General features: G+C 43.6%; 1 protein-coding gene across 4 annotated transcripts in view; it reads left to right on the forward strand.

The window, feature by feature from the left end:
- Positions 1 to 1,907: 1,907 nt before the first annotated feature.
- LIN54 (lin-54 DREAM MuvB core complex component) overlaps positions 1,908 to 22,950 on the forward strand; it is a 64,372-nt gene continuing 43,329 nt past the window's right edge. For 2 of the 4 annotated variants that reach the window (XM_054030884.1, XM_054030886.1), the window contains exon 1: positions 5,382 to 5,674. The gene's annotated coding sequence lies outside the window, so the exon portion shown is untranslated. Of the gene's footprint in view, positions 1,933 to 5,380; positions 5,675 to 22,950 lie in introns of those variants that run through there. The other 2 variants (XM_054030885.1, XM_054030887.1) reach the window with 2 other exon arrangements.

Genomic DNA, 22,950 nt, shown 5'->3' on the forward strand with positions numbered 1-22,950 from the left:
GGGGTCGCGCTGTCAGAAAAGGAAGGATGTAGGGCCAGGGCCTGATTAGTGGAACGTGTAGAGCTCTGTTTTGCTGCTCCGCTCTATTTCAATGGTGTTAATACCATGTCTATCATACAAACGTTATCAGAAGATTTCAGACATTGCAGTATTTATTTTCCTTTTCTGATTTTTTTGTATAGAGTTTATGATAGTTGGAAAAGCAGATTAATAATCATACTTTCCCTATTTTTAGGGTTACCAGATAGCATTTGTGAAAAAACAGGGCAAGGGGTGGGGTAACAGGCACCTATATAACAAAAAGTCCCCCAAAATGGGACTGTCCCTTTAAAAACGGGACATCTGGTCACCCTACCTACGTTACCAATGTATAATTGAGGTCCAATGATGTGTACCTCAGAAGAGCTGAGCACCCACTTCTCCACTTAATTTAATAGAAGTAAAGTGCTGTGTACTCCATTTACTTAAATGGGTGACAACACATATGCCAGGGGCTGCCCGCAGGCAGGATTGGGCTTCAGCTGGGATCATTAAAATAGACAAGGAAGTTTATTTTTTATTCATGCACTAACGCTAGGGATGCAAACACTGCAGAGAAGTGTTTTAGTGGAGACAAAAACAATATATCAATTGGGTTAAATCATTTCAGTTAGGATTTCACTACATTTTAAATTTGTACAGTTAAACACTTAAAACTTAGGAAATGGGCAAGAGAAAGTATTGCTCCTGGTTCCAGTCTTCTGAATTAACTCTCCAATTTTCTCACTCTTGTGCTTTACTGTGGAAATTTCTAGGGTGTGGAGGTGGAAAGCCATTAGTCTCAAAGCTGTGAAGCAAGGTAAATTGTGCTATAGCATATTTAGCAAATCACACTGCAAACGACAGAGGAGGTGAGAAAAATGCAACCACTGTGTTATAAGTTATTGAATGTTTCGAGGGGAGGAAAATTACCTTGTTTCCCCACACCCTATGGAGAGTACCTATGATACAGAAGCTGGACAGAATAAGTACATTTCCCTTGCAAGAGGGTGAAGGCCCATGAAAAACTGGCATAGCAACTCAGTACCTCACACTTGCATAACACCTTTTAACCAAGGAGGATCACCTTACAAAGTGCTTACAAAGCTGCTACCCCCATTTCATAGATGCAGAACTACCGTATTTTTTTTACAATGACTTGACTTAAACAACAAGGAGTCTGGTGGCCCCTTAAAGACTAACAGATTTATTTGGGCATAAGCTTTTGTGGGTAAAAAAACCACTTCTTCAGATCCTTGTTGTTTCTGTGGATACAGACTAACATGGCTATCCCCTGATACTTGACTTAAACAGGTTTCTTCCTAGCTATCCTATCGGCGATGACAGCAGTCTAGCAGGCTGGATGGGGTGCGGGTCAGCAGTGCCCAGCAGCGTGCTAGGAGCGGAGGTCACCGGAGGGATTGCACTACAATGCATCACTACAGTCAGGGCTCTCCCCGCTGTTCTCCAACCCAGTGCGACGCTGGCTGCATAAGTAGCGGCGCCAGCCACACGCACAGCCAAGCTCCTCCCTCAGTCTCGCAGCCCGGCCCTGCTCTGCCCCTTGCTCCCCTCCCACGCAGCGCGGTCGCCAGCCCCGCGTTGGGGTGCAGCGGGACGTGATGTGGTCACGCATCCGGAAGCGCCTTGTGCCGCGGCAGGAAGGAAGCGCCGGGCATATGCGGGAGGAGGAGGAGTTGCGCTCGCGCGCTCGCTTGGTGACGCGAAGTCGGTTGCCAGGGTGTCGCTGCGCATTATTATGGGATGTGGCGGTGGAATGGCGCTGGGCGCGTGATTTTGAACAAACACGGAACCTGTCCCTGGTGCTGCCGCTGCTGAGAGCGGAGCGCGAGCCCAGGGGGGAGGAGGGGGCAGCCGCGGCGCGAGCCCGGGGGAGGGGGGAGCGCGAGCCCGGTGAGTGTGAGCGCGGGGGGGCCCTGCGGGGTGGGGGGGAAGGGAGGGAGCACCAGCCGGAGGGGGAGGAGGTGCCAGGGGGAGCCCAGCGTGTCGCCCTTCGTAGCGCCGCCCAGGCCCCCCGGCCCCATCCCTGGGGGCCACCCACCGCGCGGGCTGCCGGGCGGGGGGGCTCGCCCGCGCCGGCGGGGACAGGCCGGGGGGGCTCCCCGCCCCGCCCCCCGCCGCGCCGGGGCGCGATCCCCGCTGGGCGCCTGTCCCCGGACGGCCGCGCGGTGCGGGCAGCCCCCTGTCAGCGGGGCAGCGGCCCGCCGGAGCGGGCGGGCGGGCGGCACAGGCCCGGCCAGCGCCGCGGCACAGCCCTGCGCCGCCTCTCCGGGCCGGCTTGCGCACCTCCGCGCATCGGGCCCGGCACCCGCCGGCCGGCGGGCAGGGGCTGGTGCAGCCCCCCGGCCCCTGCGTGGGCTCCATGGTCTGCTTCATTGCTGGGATCGGGGCGAAGCGACACCGAGAGGCTGCTGCGTTGGCAGGGGAGGCTGCTGGGCCGGAGCTGGGCCCCTTCGGCGGGTTGGTGGCCACTGGGGCTTTTGTGGCATGTGCCGTGGTGTGGGTTTATTTACTCTTTGTCCTTTTGTCTGTGTAAATAAACAGTGTCCAGAGACACAGCAGATCCTGAAAGTGAAAAATAAAATCATTCGATGTGTGACTGTTTAATTGTTATGACAAATATGTTGGCATTTGATAGTAACTTGTCTAATAACTAATAGCGTTCTGTATGTGACTCTGTTAACCATAGAACATTTTAAGGAATTCAAGCGTTCAAAAGAACTGGGATTCACTCTGGCATGGTTGTTTGGAGCAAAGATCAAAAGGAGAGAAAAGCAGGACTAACAGTTTGGAGCTTTATTACATCAATCTCTCTCTTCTTAAAAAAAAAAATCAAATCCATAAATGTGCATGGGATTTTCACTTCCTCTGCGTACCTCAAAATGTATAAATAAGGATGTTTATACATGGGGCAGTGTAGAGTAGAAATGAATAATGAATCATTGCAAAAGTTCATTTTAAATATGCATCTCTGAAGTGCAAAATGGTATGTTACATCTCAAAATTGTCAGCTCCTTCTTTATTATGGTAGTGGTTTTTCTAACTCGGGTATAGTAAAACCAATGGTAACACTATATGGGAAGATGAATCTATAGATATATTCTAGATAATGTCTGAAATTAGGTCAAATTTATAACTGGAAATTAAATAGGTAAATTCAGTGGCTTGCCTGAAACTGGTGTATCTGACAACCCCCTCCTACTGAAGAGGGGAGGAGGTTCTCTGCTCACTCTGTGTTGAAGCCCTGATAATATTCCTTCACCTTTGTATGGTCTGGGGACCCTTTGCAGAGGGGAAATAGCTTCTAAGTATTGCAGAGCATTCCTTCCTTGGGGTTGAGTATTCTTCCCCATAGTACCATTATATTTGCCTTAATTTCTAAGGTATTGATCATTTTGGCTATTTAGTTTTCCTTTGAGTTGTAACTTTGTTTAGGAGTTCTGTGCCAGTTTTATAGCTGCTGGCACTCGCCTCCCCACACCCCAAAAAGAACAAAATGTAAACCAGTTAGAATCAGATGCAACAGTACTTGTGTCACTTCTCATGCTCCATGTCTACCATATGTTGTGTTGGGAAGGAAATTTTCCTGACTCAGATTGCCAGTGACTTTGTAGGTTTTTCACCTTCTGCTGCAGTATGGGGTACAGGTCACTTGATCCAAATTATCTGGCTATATCTCACTTAATCAATTCCCTGCCATTGTAGGTGCCTTGAGCAATGGTGCACCACAATCCCTCTTATTCTGTGCCTGTATTACATAAGTTTAGGCTTTGTCTACACTACAAAATTAAGTCAACCTAAGTTAGGTCAAAATACAGCAACAACAGTAATTACTGTGGTAGTTCATGTCCACAGTATGCCCCCTCTGTCAGTGGTGTGCATCCTCACCAGGAGTGCTTCCACTGACAACTTTGTGGGGCATTACTAGGGCCCCCAACCCCGGGCTGAGACCTAACAGGCAATGTAAGTAATGTAATGTCTACACAGACACTGTGTTGCCCTAACTGCATCCATCTAAGCTCTACTTCTCTCACGGAGGTGAAGTTAATAGTTCGGTGTAATGCGTGACATACATTGGCAGTAGCAACGTTCTAATGTAAACACAAGTTAGGTTGATTGTAAATTGCCTTACCTTGACCTAACTTTACTGCCGACCAACCCTTAATTTCCTGTATGCTGTAATATTTTGGTCTAGTTTGGGTTGTTTGGTTTAGTGTGTAGGCAGCCTATGATATACAGGAGGTCAGACTAGGTGATCTGATGGCTCCTTATGGGCTTAAATTCTATGACTTTGAAGGATCTTGTAGGTTGGTGACTACTTGTCTGAAATACCTTTAGGGGCAGTTCTAGAATTCGTGGCCTGAGAGTAATTTATTTTTTGTTTTTATTTTCATACTTCTTGTTGTGCTCTAACTAAAAACATTTGTTCTATTACAATAATATTTTGTAGGCATGTTTTTTTCATGAGACTAATATTTCCTGATACCTTTTATAAAATGGCCCTGGCTCTGATGTTTTAGAAGTGTTGAATGGAAAAAACAAAACAGGTAGTTGGCTGCCGTGGTACAGTAGCCTAGTGTCAGAATGGTCACTTTTTGTTACTTTGTACTTCCATACATTCTAGATGATTGTAACTTTTGGGGAGGGACCTTAATTTAATCTTTCAAAATGAAAACAAACTCAAACAAATATAATCTGCAGTAAAATATTTCCCCTTTCCCTAAGTGTCAAAATCTTTGCCTGAGCTCGGCTATTTTTCTGCCATCTTTGTATTTTTGTCATAAGGTATGAGTGCATAGGTTGGCCAAGGTGACAGCAGCTTGGTTCTCTGAGTCACAGATGCTAGAAAAAGTTCAGGGTGAAGCTTGTTGGTGAGGAACTCATGTAGCTGACAGGAGTAAGGCATGCAGCTGTCTCACGGTCAGCGTGTACAGGGGCTTGTGTTCTTGCTTTTGTGCTAGTTCCAGGCGTAGCATCCATGTAATAACTTGTATTTTCTAAACCACCTAGCTCTTCCCCTTCCCCCATTTGGTGTCTGTCACTCACTTCCTTGTCACTCAGGAGCAACTCTCCTCCCCTTTCTCCCTGGGAGGAGGGAGGGCAGGCGGGGTATTTGGGGGGAGGGTGGGTAGATGGATGGGTGCACTGCGACCCCCCACGTCCTCACACACGTGCAGGCAGGAGAGCGCCCTGGCCCCTGCCTCTGGGATGTCGCGGCCCGGTGTGGGGCTTGGAGGGAGGGCGAGCAGGCGGGGCTCCCCGGGGTGGGTGGGTCTGGCCGGGCCCGGGGGCGGAGGCTGCGCTTGTTGCCGAGCTGGGATGCGATGGTGATGACGAGGTGAAAATGGCGGATCTTTCGAAATCCAATCCCGGCCCCTGACATACCAGCAGCGGCAGCAAAAGAGCCCCAGCGGCTCCCCCCTCCTCCGCCTACCGCTGCCAGAGGCCGGCCGCCCCCGGCCCTATTGCTCCGGGACCAGCCGCCCTGCAGCCACTCAACCCCTGCGTGCCCCTGCCCAGCCGGAGCTGGGGTTCCTGCCACCGACCCTGCTGCTGCTGCTGCTTCGCCTGAGCGGTGAGACCCCCCCACGCAGCGGCTGGGGCTTGTGCCCTGCGGCCGGGGCTGGCCGGGAAGGTAAGAACAGCAGGGGCTCGGGCTGTGCAGAGGAGAGAGAATTGGGAGCTGCTGCTAAGGCCTAACCCACCGTCCAAGGACTTAGCTTCTGCTTGACCTGTGCAGTGGTATCTAAGGTGGTTCCAACAAAATGACTCAGTGTATTATCCTATAGCGCCTGCGTTGACACAATATGTGGCCCTATGCAGGGAGAAATCCGTGGGGAAAGAAAGGACTCATTCTGCCAACTTTTTGTTTTTAATTTTTATATATATATATATATACACACACACACATACACACACACAGTATATATATCTATATAAAGGATGGAGATGTATATTAAAGTACTTGTGGGGATATTATGGCTTTAAAAATAAAAAAAGCAATTGCTTTTTCAGGAAGGTGGTGGTACTTATATTCATCATAGGTGGGCTGTGATAGAGACTAAAATCCTTTCATAAAGCATGGCTACTCCAGGGTTGCTGTGATCCTCAAATAATATTCATAGAGTGCCCTAGTCAAGCACTAGCTAGCAACATGCATCCTCTTTACCCTGTGACAGGTGTAAAAGGCCAGTGAGATAGTAGTATTGCACCATCTTCTTGGTATCAAAATTTCTCAGGGTTTGGTTGTTTTGTAAACTCAATGGTTTTATTGATGTGCCACTGTTCTGAAAGAATAACCTCATTCATCACTTTAGTAGATGTTAATGATACAAAGTAACTTTCAGGGTTATAAACTGGTGTTTAGTCACTACAGGTTTATGCTTAGGTTCAACAGAAATTCCTGATCAACATCAAAATATATCATCCCTGATAGCATAGACAGAGAAGGTGGGTAAGAATAGTTTTTGTCTTTAGTATTGTGAGACCGGCACAGCTACCAACCCTGCATGCAGATAGCATATACGGCATTTTTCTGCCAAGTCATTTTTGTTCAAGATCTGGTCACATTACCAAATTTACAGAGTTAGGCATCATGCTGTAGCATTGTTTGGTTTTGCTTGTGTAGGTGGTACCTAGCTGGGTTAGAGCCACTCTCCCAAGCTATGGCAGAGATCCTGAGAGGTGCAGAACACCTATAATTCCCATTGCTCAGAATTTATGAGCGGCGTGCCCCAGACTACAGTCCTAACTGGGTAGTATAAAATGCTTGAGGTGTTACAAGAGTACACTAGATAGTTCAGCTAGGCCCTTAGACCTCTTTAAATTACTTGTTTCTATAACTTTCTGAAAAAAAATTTGGCTTAAAATTTCTTGTGCATTATTGTTTAAATAGAATTCATCCTACATCTCTACCCCAATATAATGCGGTCCTCGAGAGCCAAAAAAAAAATCTTACCGCCTTATAGGTGAAACCGTGTTATATCAAACTTGCTTTGATCTGCCGGAGTGTGCAGCCCCCCCGGAGCACTGCTTTACTGCGTTATATCAGAATTCATGTTATAGCGGGTCACGTTATATCAAGGTAGAGGTATTTTTCTAAAATCTCATACAGTAGAACCTCAGAGTTACAAATACCTCAGGAATGAAGGTTGTTTGTTGCTCTGAAATATTCACAACTCTAAACAAAATACTATGGTTGTGCTTTTGAAAGTTTACAACTGAACATTGACTTAATACAGCTTTGAAACTTATGCGGAAGAAAAGTGCTGCTTTTAACCATCTTAGTTTAAAAATGAAACATCCCAGAGAAGGTTCCTTACTTTAAAAATAAAAAGGAAGTTTTGAAAAATTGATAGTTGTTTACATTTAACAGTACTGTACAGTATTTGCTTTTTGTCCCTGCTGCCTGATTGTATACTTCCTGTTCCAAATGAGGTGTGTGGTTGACCAGTCAGTTCAGAACTCTGCGGTTCTACTGTACTTGCTGTGAACTTTGTCCTCACTGAGGCCAAGTGCATTTCACATGTTGGAATACATTGGTTTAGACATGTTAAGTACTTTATTCTAAAATTCCATGACACATTCAGTACATGGATTTACCATTTTTTTAAAACCCACCCGTGCAGATACATCTGGAATGCAGTACATTGAAATGCAAAGTGTCAACTGGTTAAAAGGGACCAATTAGACTTGTTTTGAATTCTCTGAGCCTTCTTCAGTCTTAACTATCATCCCTCCTCATGCAACAGCATAGTATTATTTAGAAGGGTTTGTCCTTAGTAACTCTATGAATGAGTTTAAACTGATTGCACTGTATGTATTCTGAGCTTTAGGTTTCAGAAGCTATTGCTCCATACATGATTAGTGGAATGCCGTAAGAGGAGGAGGAGAAAGCTGTTAGAGGTTTGGTGCTTCTTCCCTTATCACTTTAAGGCCACGTCTACACTAGCGAGCTTACAGCAGCACAGCTATACTGCTGTAAGATCACTTGCAGAGGTGGTTTTATTATGTTGATGGGAGAGCCCTCTCCCGTTGGCTTACAGTGGCTCTATTGCTGACATAAGTTGTAGTGTGCACACCACTATGCCAGCAAAACTTAAGTTATTCAGAGGGGTGGTGTCCCCCCCCCCCCTTCTGAGCCACATACATTTTGCTGACATAAGTGGTAACATAGAATGGCCTAACTCTCTTCATGTTTGACTTTTCCTCCCCTGGATTTAAGATAGCATTAGAACTGGCCTATGGTAATGGCCCTGCATTTAGTTTTGTCCAGATTAATAATCAGACCAAGAGGCGCCCTAGGAGTCTGATTGCCTTTGTGATGCTTATAGGCAGTGTTTGGAGTGCACTGAACTGCTAAGTCCTTTTTTCTGCTAAATTTAATATACTAGCACATTCACAAACACTATTTCTAAGTAAGTAACATTTTTCTGAGTATGTATAATTGCTTATTAAGGTTGTGTGAGTACATGGTACTTTAAGTTGTTTTGTATCTGTTTCTTGCATTATAACGAACACTTAAAATACCCTATTAATGCATAGTACATGTTTGCCATACCAGATCAAACAACTGACAGGGGTCACCACCTGATGCTTCAGAGCAGAGCTTGAATATTTCACCACCTCTTGATAACCAGGGGTAGATAAAGCTGGGAATAGAGAAGGTTCTGGGAATTCTTCCACAGAGATGCGCCATCTTTTGTTTCAACTGCTGAATGGTAGAGGACGTCTGCCACTGATGCTCCTTCTTTCCTCTAGCTGTTGGAAAGATGAGCTTATGGTTAAGGGACTCACGAGGATAGTGTTCAATGCTTTGTTCTGCCTTCAGATAGGATGTGTGAACCCAGACTAGTCACTTAATCTCTGTGTGTCTGTTCCCCCTTCTGTAATAAATGGAATATTACTCTCCTACTTCCCAGGGAGGATACATTTAGTGATATTTGAGGAGCTCAGATTCTACAGGACTGGCACCATATGAGCACCTACATAGCAGAAGATCTTGTTGCTGCTTTCTCTGCTCAAAAGCTCCTGAGGAAAGTGAGAAAAAATTATTTTCTCCACTAGCAGTTTTTTGGGTGGTCCTCCCTTGTGAATAACTTATATCTGCCGCTGTTCATATTTGTCCAGATCAGCAGGGTAAAACCAATGAGATTCTTGCTTGCACTGCTGTCCACAGGATTTTGACAAGCAGCAGTGAAAATGACTAGAAGCTTGTTAATCTGACAGTGCTGTTTATTAAAGCTATGGACAGCAACAGATTAAGTTTGTCTGCATAGACTCATACCCTTTAAGATCAGAAGGGACCATCATGATCTCTAGTTCAAGGGTTCTCAAACTTGATTGCACTGCAATCCCTTTCTGACAGCAAAGATTACTATAAGACCCCAGCAGGGGGAACCGAAGCCTGAGCCCACATGAGGCCCATCACACAGGGTGTGGGAGCCAAAGCCAGAGCTCCACTGCCCCAGGTGGGGAAGGGGGTCAAAGCTGAAGCCCCAGTGCTTCCGCCCCAGCCAGGGGGCCTGAGCCCTGACAGCCAGGGCTCAGTCCCTTGGGCTTTGGCCCCAAGCCCCAGCAAGTCTAAGCCAGCCCTGACAAGCCCATTAAAATGGGGTCTTGGCCCACAGTTTGAGAACCGCTGATCTAATCTGACCTCCTGCCCATTGCAGGCCACAGAACCTCACCCACTGTGTAATAGACTCCTAACCTCTTGCTGAGTTATTGAAATCCTCAAATGATGGTTTAGAGACTTCAAGTTACAGAGAATCCACCATTTGCACTAGTTTAAACCTGCAAGTGACTCATACCCCAGGCTACAGAGGAAGGCAAAAAATTCACAGGGTTTCCAACAATCTAACCCCAGGGTAAACTCCTTCCTGATCCAAATATGGGTTAACTTCCTAATGTAAAGATAATGTAGTTTTAAGACCAGCTTTGCTAGTAACTTAAAAGGGGTACATCTGCACTATATGGCATACTCACCACATATGCACCTCCTGGAGACAGGCTGTTATTAGCTTTTTTTCCCCAGCACCCTCTGCAGGCCACCTGTCTTTGCACATCCCTGATTTCCAAGGTTTTCTGTGACCTGGCCTTCTGGGCAAGTCACATAAAAGTTCTAAACTTTTTCTGGGATAACAAAAAAAAAGTCTACTGAAAATCCAAGTGAACCTCTAAACTAATGAGTCTTCCACCCACTGAAGTGCTCATAGTGGCCCTACCTTTGGGCTTCCCTCCCACAGGCACCTAACCTATTCATACAGAGTTCTTCTTCTGTTGTTTCTTGTTTAGCAGGGTTTTCCCCTACTGACTCATCTTCCTGGGAACTCCAGCAGCTTCCCCATGGCATCTCCTATGCTCTTTCTAGGTCTTGCCTTAGGGTTCATACCCCTAAGAAACTATCTTGGTCCAGTAGGTTTTTCCTGGAAGAGTGTCCTGCTTTTTCTGCAGCCATTTCCAAAGTCTGCTTATAAAGTCTAGCTGACTAACAGCTCATATCTAGTTTTGGCCAGGAGGCAATAAAGCATTCACCCAATAAGCATGGAGCCTGTTGCTAATTGGGTTCCCCCACCACAACCACCTCTTTCTCCTCTAGCAGGTGATGGGGATTCACCCAATCACAGTCTGCTTGATATCTAGTCAGTTTTAAAAAAGAGTTTATAGAAGTTTCAGTATTACACCTACTCCCTAAATTCCTATTGCCAGTCTTTATGGTTTTAATATAAAATTTTACTATGAAACATTTTCTCTCCCATTTGTGTGAAAGACTAACACAAAGAGGGTAACTGATTATACAAAGGAGGTAGTGAAACTGATCACACACAAAAGCATGCCAAAGTGGTCAAATGGACAAGGTAAGCAAGTTGAAAAAATAGAAGAAAGCTTTTGTCTGTAATCTTTCACTTACACTAATTAGAGGTGTTACTTGTAACAATAGTAGGTAAAAAATATTTTCAGACAGACATAAGATTTTAATTTGGTGTCGCTTTAATTTTTTAAAAAATGAAATCTTTAATTGTGCAGAAATAGCTGATTAGGGAAAGATTCCTATTGGTATGTGAGCAAATTGATTTTTCAAGCCATGCTTTTGAAGACAAGAACCACCTGATCTCCCTGTAATGAACCTAACATGACTTACTAGTTTTCTCAGCTTTAGAAATTAAATATATGAGACCTATATTGCCTAATATATCCTATATTGATGACATTTTATAGTTGATAACTTAAATGCACAAAACTAATGAAATTGTCATGACTCCCACAGTTAGCATACCTTACCCATCTTGTATAGATGCAGTACCTTACTTGAATATAAGTTCTGTTACACATAAAGGCATATATTTAATAACATTGAGAAGTACAGAATGATAAATAAGTGTGAGGGAGATGAGTTGTAATTGCCTTGAGAGAACCAGAACTTTGAATTTTCTGATTCTTGTCTGGTCGCATTTGTTTAACATAATGTCTGAGAAAGTAAGGGGTGTCTTTTGGCAAAACATCTGTTTAATTTTTGTTTAGTAGTTCTTGGGAATAATTAAAGGAAAAAAACTGGTTCCTTGCTCACTATGTATTGCAACTGGATAGGATAGGCAGCAGGGATTTTTTTTTTTTGTCCTGAAATTGTTTGCTTTGGCAGTGATATTTGATAAATCTTAATAATTTCTCTCATGTCACTGTGAAGAACAAAGTCCTCTAGGACAGCAGTTCTCAGCCAGGGGTCCAAGGCCCCCTGGGGGGCTGTGAGCAGGTTTCAGGGGGTTTGCCCAGCAGGGCCAGCATTAGACTCACTGGGGTCCAGGGCAGAAAGCCCAAACCCCTGGGGCTGAAGCTGAAGCTGAAGCCTGAGCAACTTAGTTTCACTGGGCCCCCTGTGGCATAGGGTCCTGGGCGGTTGCTCTGCTTGCTGGCCCTACCTTTCATATACAGAAAAACAGTTGTTGTAGCACAGGTGGGCCGTGGAATTTTTATAGCATGTTGGGATGCATGTAGTGGAAAATATAGTTGGAAGAGACATATATATGTATATATCCATCTATCTTCCTACTATATTTTCCACTACATGCATGTGTGTGTATATTTATATATATATATACACACACACACACATATACACAGAGAACATGAAACAATAGTGTTACCATACACACTTCTGCTAGTGAAGGCAGGGGGCTGGACTCAATGACCTTTCAAGGTCCCTTCCAGTTCTAGGAGATAGGATATCTCCATTAAAAACACTTACTATAAGGAGAGTGATCAGTTCATGTTTTCTGTGTGTATATATATATATATATCTTCCTACTATATTTTCCACTACATGCATCCGAAGAAGTGGGCTGTAGCCCACAAAAGCTTATGCTCAAATAAATTTGTTAGTCTCTAAGGTGCCACAAGTACTCCTGTTCTTTTTCCTTGTTGTGTGGTGCCTTTACACTTGGCCACCTGCCACCAATAGGCAACAGAGGGTCTGTGCCTTCCTCACCAAGGACACCTGATGAAGGAAGGCATAGATCACAAACAAGGAAGGAACTCTTGGCTTCCCTTGTGAAGGAACAAAGCAGGGCTGGCTTTGTCTTCGAAGACAGGGATGACCCCCTCAGACAGATTGAGGGCCCTGTCTGTAGTGCCTAACGCCTCATCAGCATAAGAATTTCCACTCTGAAAAGTGAGCCTTCCCCTTTGAAACTTTATTGGTGTTAGCAAGTGGCTTAAGTCACAGGCTGCGGGAATGCGGGGAACTTGCTCTTCACGTAGTGGAGCTGTCCTTTCTTAGATCGTTTCATGACAGACAGCATTTTTGAGGACAAATGCATTTCTGTTAAACTGGAGGGAAAAAAGTGCTTTATTTGATTCTGTTAGCGATTTAAAAATAAATAAATAAATAAATAAATGAACCAAACTAGACCATGGCGCAGAAAGTTTGTTCCAGCATGGGCCAGACAGTATTAGAACACAGATCTCCTAGATTTGTCATTGGGGGTCTTTGTTTCTTCTAGCGATATCAGTAGCCCTGCTGTCTCAGGAACTCAGACTTGGCTTGCATTTCAGTCTGAAATTGCACTATGCCACAGCTTGGATAACAAGACATGGAATAATTCTGTCATCGTATGCTCTGTGCAAGGGGACTTTTTAGTGGAAAATGTTTTTACTTGGGATAGTAGATAATAATCCATTTCCACATTCTGGGTGTATGTAATCTATTTTGGGCTACCTATTCTACCTAAAATCTCTCAGCCTATCCTTGTCTTTTATAAAGGTACGTGTCTGCCATCTCGGCGTGTCATCTGCAATGGACAGTTCTATTGCATTCAGCCCTCTCATTATCAAAACATTCCTGAAAGGTGTAGTGAACAGTTCCCCTCTAGTCAGAGATCTTAACTCTGTGCTGACATGTTTGGTGGACTCACCATTTGAGCCATTGGAAGTGTGCTTTTTATTCCACCTGCTAGAAAAGACAGCAGTTATAATCAGAGTTTTATCTCTGAGCAGAGTGGGTGGCAGGTTTTAATTCTCTCTAATGTATTCCACAGGGACAACTTTGTCCTGCATTGTCATCCAAAATTTATTCTGACACAAAAATGCTATGTTGTGTAACAGTCACAGTTGCTCACGTTTGGGCTAGTAATAGTTGACATTAAAACCTAGGAGTTCTGCCAATAAGCTATCACACACACAACAACCAATCAACAATAAGATATACTAAGCACAATATTTATTTGTCCCATTCAACACAGTTACAAGCAAACCATCTAACAAAGCAAGCTTATCCGTTCGTGTGTTATGGTCCAAGCATAACATTTAAAAACAGAGACAACTGTGTCCTTCCATAAGAAAGTTTCAGTGATCAGTGTACATCAACACTAGAATACTTTATTTTTGGTTATGCAGTTCTTCAAATTCAGGCTATCTTTAAGACCACATTAATAGATATTAAATAGCATGCCAGTAGCCATCATTCACTCTATTAATCCAACACTTCACATGCCAGCAGCACATTGTGGTAGTGCCTGTACAAATCTCATAAACCTAGAAAATGAATGTCTAGAAATGAGATGAAAAAGCAAAGGATAGTGTCCTGAGAATCTCAAAGCATTTTATATAGGTGGGTCACTTTTCCCTAATTTTTTAGATAGGGAAACAGAATCACAGAGTGATTACTAAAGGGACAGTCTGGAGTATGGACATACGACTTCTTACAGAATGAAGTGAGAATTACAAAAAAAAATCTAACAGCATAGCTAATTGGGTTCTGAGTTACTCTGAAACTTGGGTTCTGAGTATGGCCACTGGAAATAAACTGGTCTCTCATACCAGTATTGGTCTTGTTTCCAGTCAGCATCACTTTTAGGTTTTAATTCAAAAGCATAGGCTTAGGTTACAAGCTCCGCAAAGGACATTTTGTTTTTTTTGTTTTTGTTTAAACAGTTCCATCAGAATAAAAATTTGCTGTTGGTCTTCACTTTTATAAAACCTGTATTTGAGAGTAAATTGGACCCCACAATGTCCTAAGTGACTTGTCCAAGGTTACACAGTGAATCAGTGCTGGGTGGAAACAAAGCTCAAGTCTCCTGATTCCCAGCTTCCTGGTCTAACCATTAGAAAACGTTGCATTCACTATTTGATTCCCAAAAAGAAAAGGGAACAAAAGTCATTTTTACAACAGCTTCAGAACTTTCTAGCCATGAGTATTAGGCCCCTTTGTTCCTGTATTGGTCCATTTCACAAGAAGACTAGGGAGAAGGAGGAGTAGTGGACTTTGTGAAATTGAAAGTCAGGTTCAAATTTCCTGTAAATAAGAAATTACATCTGAAACTTGCCTGATGCCGAAAATCATAAGCTGTAAATATTTCACCAGAAGCAATAAAGCAATTAAAATTTCTTGTGATCCTCCTGATACATTTGTCTTACAGCATTAGAAAGGGAAGACATAGCACATTATCGTCCCTTATTTCACATATTTTCAGTGTTACCACTTGCAGTTGCATAATAACTAGAAGAGAGATGTGCAGTGCAATAAATGGTTATGAATCCAGCAATCACTATCTATCTCTTTATGGAAGTAGCAGAGTTTTTGGTGATAAAAGTGAATTTTCAAAATGCTTAGCAGTTTGTTGCTAATGATAGAAAGATAACTGATGTATGATAGTTGTTAGAGAATTCTTGTTAAAAAAATTAATATTCGGTGTTCCATTTCTGACATATGAAGGCTCCTTGATTTTTTTTAAATAAATGCTTAAATGTGACCTCCACACTATTCAAAAATCACAGAAATAAAATTCTTAGATTTAGAATATTGTTGTGCTTGAAGTGCGTGCATGTGTGTGTTTACACACATACATATCACAGACAAAAATAAAAGACCACAAAACTCCTAATTAAAATCAGGTTAATTTAAAAATTACATTATATAAATCAGTGAGGCCAGTGAGTTGCTAGTGAAGTGTAATTAGTCATTTATTTTCTTATGATCTATTTGCCTTCACATGTGATCTGATATGAATTCCATACATAATGTGGAGATGGGCAGGCATCTTACTTGTATTTTGTTTTTAAACCTATACCTGCTGTTATTTACTGTGTATTAAAAATACTCCTGTGGTTAAGGAAAGATTCTGCTACTCTTGTCAAGCACCAGTTAGGGAACTTAAATATAATCCTTTAGGGGTTTGTAATATTACTGTCACCAGGTTATTTAGGCCCCAACTGTTTAATGTCTTTGTGGGTAATATTATATTGTTTTAATTTCATCATGAAGGATAAAGGGGAGACAACTCTTCCTAGTGACAGGAGCAGGGGATTGGGACTCAGGCCTTTCTGGCTTTGCACATGATTCACAATGTGATTGTAGGCATCTTATCTATCTTTTTAATGCCTCAGTTTAATCCATGTGTAAAATGGGTATAATATTTACATTACTCCTGAGGATGTTTCATATTTGGTGCGATCCTCAGCTAAAAACGCTTTTTATTTGCAAATTACTGCAATTAAGTTCTTATCTTCATCTCACCTGTGTTGTACTGAGATTCTTCTGCTTGTCCTGAGCTCTGTTGAGGATCTGGGAATAGTAGGATAGGACCTGAGTTTCCTAGATATAATAGATGAGTTAAATTCAAGTGACAGCCTTAACAGTACCTAATTGCCATTTATGCCTTTTGGAAATTTTCCCCCCAAATGTGAATGTGTTGCAATTATTTTTGTTTAGTTTCCTCTGTTTTTAAGACCAGGATTCAGCTAATGATGGAATAATAATATGTTGCATAAGACACATCGGGAATTATCGTCTTACTAGGAGGTACTTTTCCATACAGTATTATTATCTGTTTTTGGCAACACAGTGCCCCATTGAAATCTGTGTTGTAAGTATTCTATTCCCTGCAGTGAGATTCTGTAAAGTAAACTATAATATGTGGTTTAACTGCTTATGGAGCAGTGCTCTTAAGATACACCAGTAACATACTATGTAATTATTATACAACATGCTATATAAAGTCCCACTACAATTTGTAGTTTAAGTATTTTGTTTATTGCAATGGACCTTTGTACAGTAACAATAGTGCTTAGATACCATCGCTGGTAAATAGTATCAATGGTCAATGAGGATCTGGCTAGAGAATCTTGCCTGCATGCTCGGGGTTCTACTGATCGCCATATTTGGGGTTGGGAAGGAATTTTCCTCCAGGGTAAATTGGCAGAGGCCCTGGAGGTTTTTCGCCTTCCTCCGTAGCATGGGGCGGGGGTCGCTAGCTGGAGGATTCTCTGCGACTTGAAGTCTTTAAATCACAGGATTTGGGGACTTCAACAGCTGAGTCAAGGGAAAGGGGGTGGGTCAGCTTTTGTGGCCTGCATCATGCAGGAGGTCAGACTAGATGATCATAATGGTCCCTTCTGACCTTAAAGTCTATGAGTCTATGAGATACTACTCCTGCTGAAATTACTGGCAGAGGGCTTGATCTTGAGAGGTGCTGAGTGTTGCAACCCATCTGAAATCAGTGTGAATTGTGTGTGCTCCCTGCCACTCAGTATCAGGCCCAGAATGACAGCTGAAACATTTCTTGTTCCAAAGTTTCAGAGTGGTAGCCATGTTAGTCTGTATCAGCAAAAAGAACGAGGAGTACTTGTGGCACCTTAGAGACTAACAAATGTATTTGGGCATAAGCTTTCGTGGGCTAAAACCCACTTCATCGGATGCATGCAGTGGAAAATACAGTAGGAAGATATATATACACAGAGAACATGAAAAAATGGGTGTTGCCATACCAACTCTAACTAGACTAATCAATTAAGGTGGGCTATTATCAGCAGGAGAAAAAAAACTTTTGTGGTGATAATTAGGATGGCCCATTTCAAACAGTTGACAAGAAGGTGTGAGTAACTGTAGGGGAAAAATTAGCATGGGGAAATAGTTTTTACTCTGTGTAATGACCCATCCACTCCCAGTCTTTATTCAAGCCTAACTTAATGGTGTCCAATTTGCAAATTAATTTCAGTTCTGCAGTTTCTCGTTGGAGTCTGTTTTTGAAGTTTTTTTGTTGGAGAATTGCGACTTTTAGGTCTGTAATTGAGTGACCAGAAAGGTTGAAGTGTTCTCCGACTGGTTTTTGAATTTTATAATTCTTAACGTCTGATTTGTGTCCATTTATTCTTTTGCGTAGAGACTGTCCAGTTTGGCCAATGTACATGGCAGAGGAGCATTCCTGATACATGATGGCATATATCACATTGGTAGATGTGCAGGTGAATGAGTCTCTAATGGTGTGGCTGATGTGAGTAGGTCCTATGATGGTGTCCCTTGAATAGATATGTGGACAGAGTTGGCAACGGGCTTTGTTGCAAGGATAGGTTCCTGGGTTAGTGTTTTTGTTGTGTGGTGTGTGGTTGCTGGTATTTGATTCAAGTTGGGGGGCTGTCAGTAAGCAAGGACTGGCCTGTTTCCCAAGATCTGTGACAGTGATGGATCATCCTTCAGGATAGGTTGTAGATCCTCGATGATGCTCTGGAGAGGTTTTAGTTGGGGTCTGAAGGTGACGGCTAGTGGCGTTCTATTACTTTCTTTGTTGGGCCTGTCCTGGAGTAGGTGACTTCTGGGTATTCTTCTGGCTCTGTCAATCTGTTTCTTCACTTCAGCAGGTGGGTATTGTAGTTTTAAGAACACTTGATAGAGATCTTATAGATGTTTGTCTCTGTCTGAGGGATTGGAGCAAATGCGGTTATATCTTAGAGCTTGGCTGTAGACAATGGATTGTGTGATGTGGTCTGGATGAAAGCTGGAGGCATGTAGGTAAGTATAGCGGTCAGTAGGTTTCCGGTATAGGGTGGTGTTTACGTGACCATCGCTTATTAGCACTGTAGTGTCCAGGAAGTGGATCTCTTGTGTGGACTGGTTCAGGCTGAGGTTGATGGTGGGATGGAAATTGTTGAAATCCTGGGGGAATTCCTCAAAACCCATTTTTTTTCCATGGGTCCAGATGATGAAGATGTCATCAATGTAGTACAAGTAGAGTAGGGGCGTTAGGGGACAAGATCTGAGGAAGCGTTGTTCTAAGTCAGCCATAAAAATGTTGGCATACTGTGGGGCCATGCGGGTACCCATAGCAGTGCCGCTGACTTGAAGGTATATATTGCCCCCAAATGTGAAATAGTTGTGGGCGAGGACAAAGTCACAAAGTTCAGCCACCAGGTTTGCCGTGACATTATCGGGGATACTTTTCCTGACGGCTTGTAGTCCATCTTTGTGTGGCATGTTGGTGTAAAGGGCTTCTACATCCAGAGTGGCCAGGATGGTGTTTTCTGCAAGATCACCGATGGATTGTAGTTTCCTCGTTCTTCTTGTTCCAAAATGTGTGTTTAATGTGATATTGTCATCCGTTCTGAAATCTTCCACTGCTTGGCCCTAAAGGGACACTGTAAACTTAAGCATCATATTCTAAATAAACTTCTTTGCCTTGGTTACCCTTGAGGTAATGAAAAATGAAATAATTTTTAGATTTACTTTACCCCATTTATGTTCTTCATTTACTTTTTGCGGTTCTCTCGTTTTGGATAATGAAAATCAATGAAGATGGATTCACAATTATAGTTTTTTACTTTCAGGTTCTTAGTGGTGTAATGTTTGGGTTTCAAACGCTGCAGGGGAATGTATTTAAAAGCTGTTTTCACAGTTATTTTAGTTGTGGGACTATTTCTGTTGGTTCTCACAATTTACATGTGAATGTTGGGTCAAATTTAAGGTGAGAATCCCTTTATGAAGTCCAATATGTATTTGATTGGATGATTAGAGTGTAGAGAAGCATAAGGCTGGCTGTATGGACATTTTCAACATGTGTTTATTGATGTTGCCCATCATCGCTGGTTCTTCTTTTCAGTTTCTGTGAAACTGCATGGCATGAAATTGACAAAAGCTGGCATGAAACCAAAAGAGGGGTAAAGGAAAAGCTATTAGTCTTTGACTTTTATTTTACTTCTACACAGGAGCCTGTTGTGAAATTGGAATATGGTTTCCAATTTAAAATTAAACTTTCTAACTATTCTTACAATGTTCTATTGGGAGTGAATGGTGCATGCATCCAATTCCTTTCTGATGAAAGTAATATTTAATATTTGTGTAATAAATGGCAAATGTTTATAAGGTTTTCATGTTAACTTAGTTGTGCAGCCTAAAACCATTTATTTTAATTAAATGGGGGGGGGGGGGGAGAGAACAAAAGAAACATGGGTATTTAAACTAACTTGTAACTTTGTTTTCTTGGTAACCCCAGCTTTATCTTATTTATCAAGATGCCCACTGACAACTTGTTGCTGTCTTCCTAATCAGGACATGCCATTCATTAGCCAAAAGCCATGTATGTCAGGGGCATGTTTCTTCTTCAGATCTGTGAAGTGTTAATTAACCAGCTTGGTAAACAGTACTTTATATCTGTAAAGCTATCTACAAACAGTAACTATGGCTAGGGTATCACTTTTGTCACTAAGGTCACGGAAGTCACTGAATCCATGACTTCCAGAGACCTCTGTGACTTGAGCCCCCAATGCCTGGGAGCTGTAGGGTTCCCCGCTACCCCTGGCAGGCGGCTGTGGTGCCCCGGAGCACAGAACCGACGCAGGCAGCCGGGGTGCCCCAGAGCATGGAGCCACCGCGGGCTGCTGGGGTGCCCTGGAGCTCCGAGCCAGGCCCCGCTGGGGTGCCCTGCAGCTCCCCATTTTGTCGTGCATATTTTTAGTAAAAGTCACAGATAGTCACGGGCAATTAAGAAAAATTCACGGAAGCCCGTGACCTGTCCGTGACTTTTACTAAAAATATCCATGACAAACTCTTAGCCTTAACTATGGCTATGTCTAAACTAGCACTTTTGTTGGTAAAACATTTGTTGGTCAGGAGTGTGAAAAAAACACACCCCTGACTGACAAGTTTCACCGACAAAAGTGCCGGTTTGGACAGCGCTATGTAGGCGGGAGACCTAGCTACTGCTGCTCGATGGGGGTGGTTTAATTATGCCAGTACAAGTGCTGTCTCCTGCCGGCATAGTGCAGCTAGGAGACCTTACAGCAGCACAGCTGTGTGTAGACATAGCCTTAGTGTTAAGTATTATTAAAGGGCAGTCACTGGTACTCAGCAAGAGGAGTTTCCCATTGATTCTCTCATTCCATGCCTGGAATTAGCAGAACCAGATGGAATTTGACTTTCCTGAATTTGCAATGAGGCATAAATAACTATTTAGTCAGCTCTGAGAAGTTTGGCAGGTGCTACAACAAAAATACATATACATTCTTGAAAGTCAGGATGATGAAATGTAGCTATGACTTGAATTGCAGAAGAATCACAGCTGTTATGTGATGTATTGATCACATCTCTCCTCATTATGCACATTCAGCTAGTACAGAAGAATTAGGTAACAACCGTGGGGCTTTGTTTTCTGTTGAAAAGGTCAGGTGATCTTATAAATCAACTTAGTTCACTAGATCCCCATAACTCAAGGTTTTTCTTTTAAAATGTTATTAAATACATCTCTATATTTTGCATCCATGCCACGCATAGGTTATGCCCTCTCCAAATGTTCTTTACTATTTGAGGTCACACTTGGGGAATTATGAGATTTTTCTTTTATGTGGGTTACAGTGTATAACTCTGTAATCCATGTTTTATAATCTTTTAAATAACCATGCATTTTAGGATGCTGCTTTGTAGAAAACTGTTCAGTAGCCTGGAAGTGTAGGGCATTTCATAGGACTGCTGACAATTGTACAATGTATTATTGCTGTCCTATCCCCAAAATAAAGAGTTGAGTGGGAAGAAAAGGGCAAAGCAGGAACAACTTGTGTCTATGTTTTAGGGCTTGGCTACACTTGTGAGTTAGTGCGCATTAAAGCAGCCCTGGGCGCACTAGCTCACTCCCCGTCCACACTGGCAAGGCACGTAGAGCGCTCTGACTCCACAGCTAGAGCGCTCCGGGTACTCCACCTCGGCGAGAGGAATAACGTTTGCTGCGCCTTGGCTACAATGCCCGGGCATCAGTGTGAACAAGGTGTTGCATTACTGCGCTCTGATCAGCCTCCAGAAACGTCCCATAATCCCCTTAAGTCAAGTGGCCACTTTTGTCATTGTTTTGGATATGCCCTTTGAAAACTCCATTTGACAGCCGGCTGCTTATCTGCTCCGAGACAAAGCAACCATTAGTGTGGAATGCTGTGTGTGTGAGAGAGAGGCGGGGTGGTGTGGGGTGCGGGGAGGGGAGGTCTGCTGCTGTCTGAACTTACAAGACAGCATGCGGACATGCTCTCAGCCTCCCAAACCTCCCCCCCCCCATTTGAAAAGCATGTTGCAGTCACTTGGATGCTGGGATCGCTTCCCATAATGCACCGCTCCCAATGCACTGCAAACGCCGCAAATGTGGCCACGCCAGTGCGCTTGCAGCTGTCGGTGTGAACACACTGCAGTGCTTTCCCTACTGTGCTCTCCGAAGGCTGGTTTAACTCAAAGCGCTCTACAGCTGCAAGTGTAGCCATGCCCTTAGAATGTGACAGTAAGGGGACACAGCACATCTAGAACTTGATGAACTGAAAATCAGCAATGGAATATTCCATATAGACCTACTTTAGTCCTGTCAAAGTGCTTGGCCTTTTTGCCATTCTCAACTGCTGCAGGGGGAGAGTGTGATCAGATTTCTACAAGGGTGTTGTCCCTGAAGGCCGGTGGGGCCTGCTGGGTGGGGGTGCCTCCAGTCCTCATGGTGGGTCCGCTGCTCCTCCTTTCTGGAGTGCGGTTGTGGCGGGAGGGATAGCTCAGTGGTTTGAGCATTGGCCTGCTAAACCCAGGGTTGTGAGTTCAATCCTTGAAGGGGCCACTTAGGGATCTGAGGTAAAATCAGTACTTGTTCCTGCTAGTGAAGGCAGGGGGCTGGACTCAATGACCTTTCAGGGTCCCTTCCCGTTCTATGAGATAGGTATATCTTCTTGGGTCCTCCATCTTTAATCTCTGACTAGTAGGTAGCTCCACCCATTCTAGATGCAGGAAGGGAGAAGAAACACCCTTTTCCCCCTCCCAGTAGCTGCTCTAAGGGGTAGGGCTATGCCTCCAGTACCGTCTGTGTTTAGAGGGGGCCAGTGCTTCCACAGAGCCTCCTATGTGGTGCTACGGGGTAGAGTTGGAGGGCTTCGTCTCTGAGACTCATGGGGACAGGTCTTCATTATTCTACCTCTTCCCCAGTCTCTATTTGGTTTTTATCCTCTGTCCCCAGGAATAAATCCAGGGCCTGTTTCTGCTGCTGCTCACAGCTCTCCCAGTCTGCAGTAGCAGCACTACGGAATTGGTATTATTCTTGACAGTGTCACGGCTGCCCCATAGGGTTCTGAATCACAGCAGTGAAACTACCCAGCTCTTCTTCATCTCACTCAGTTACTGCCTTGCAAAGGACAAAG

This window comes from Malaclemys terrapin, chromosome 5 (genome assembly GCF_027887155.1).
Source record: "Malaclemys terrapin pileata isolate rMalTer1 chromosome 5, rMalTer1.hap1, whole genome shotgun sequence".
Lineage (NCBI taxonomy): Eukaryota > Metazoa > Chordata > Testudines > Emydidae > Malaclemys > Malaclemys terrapin.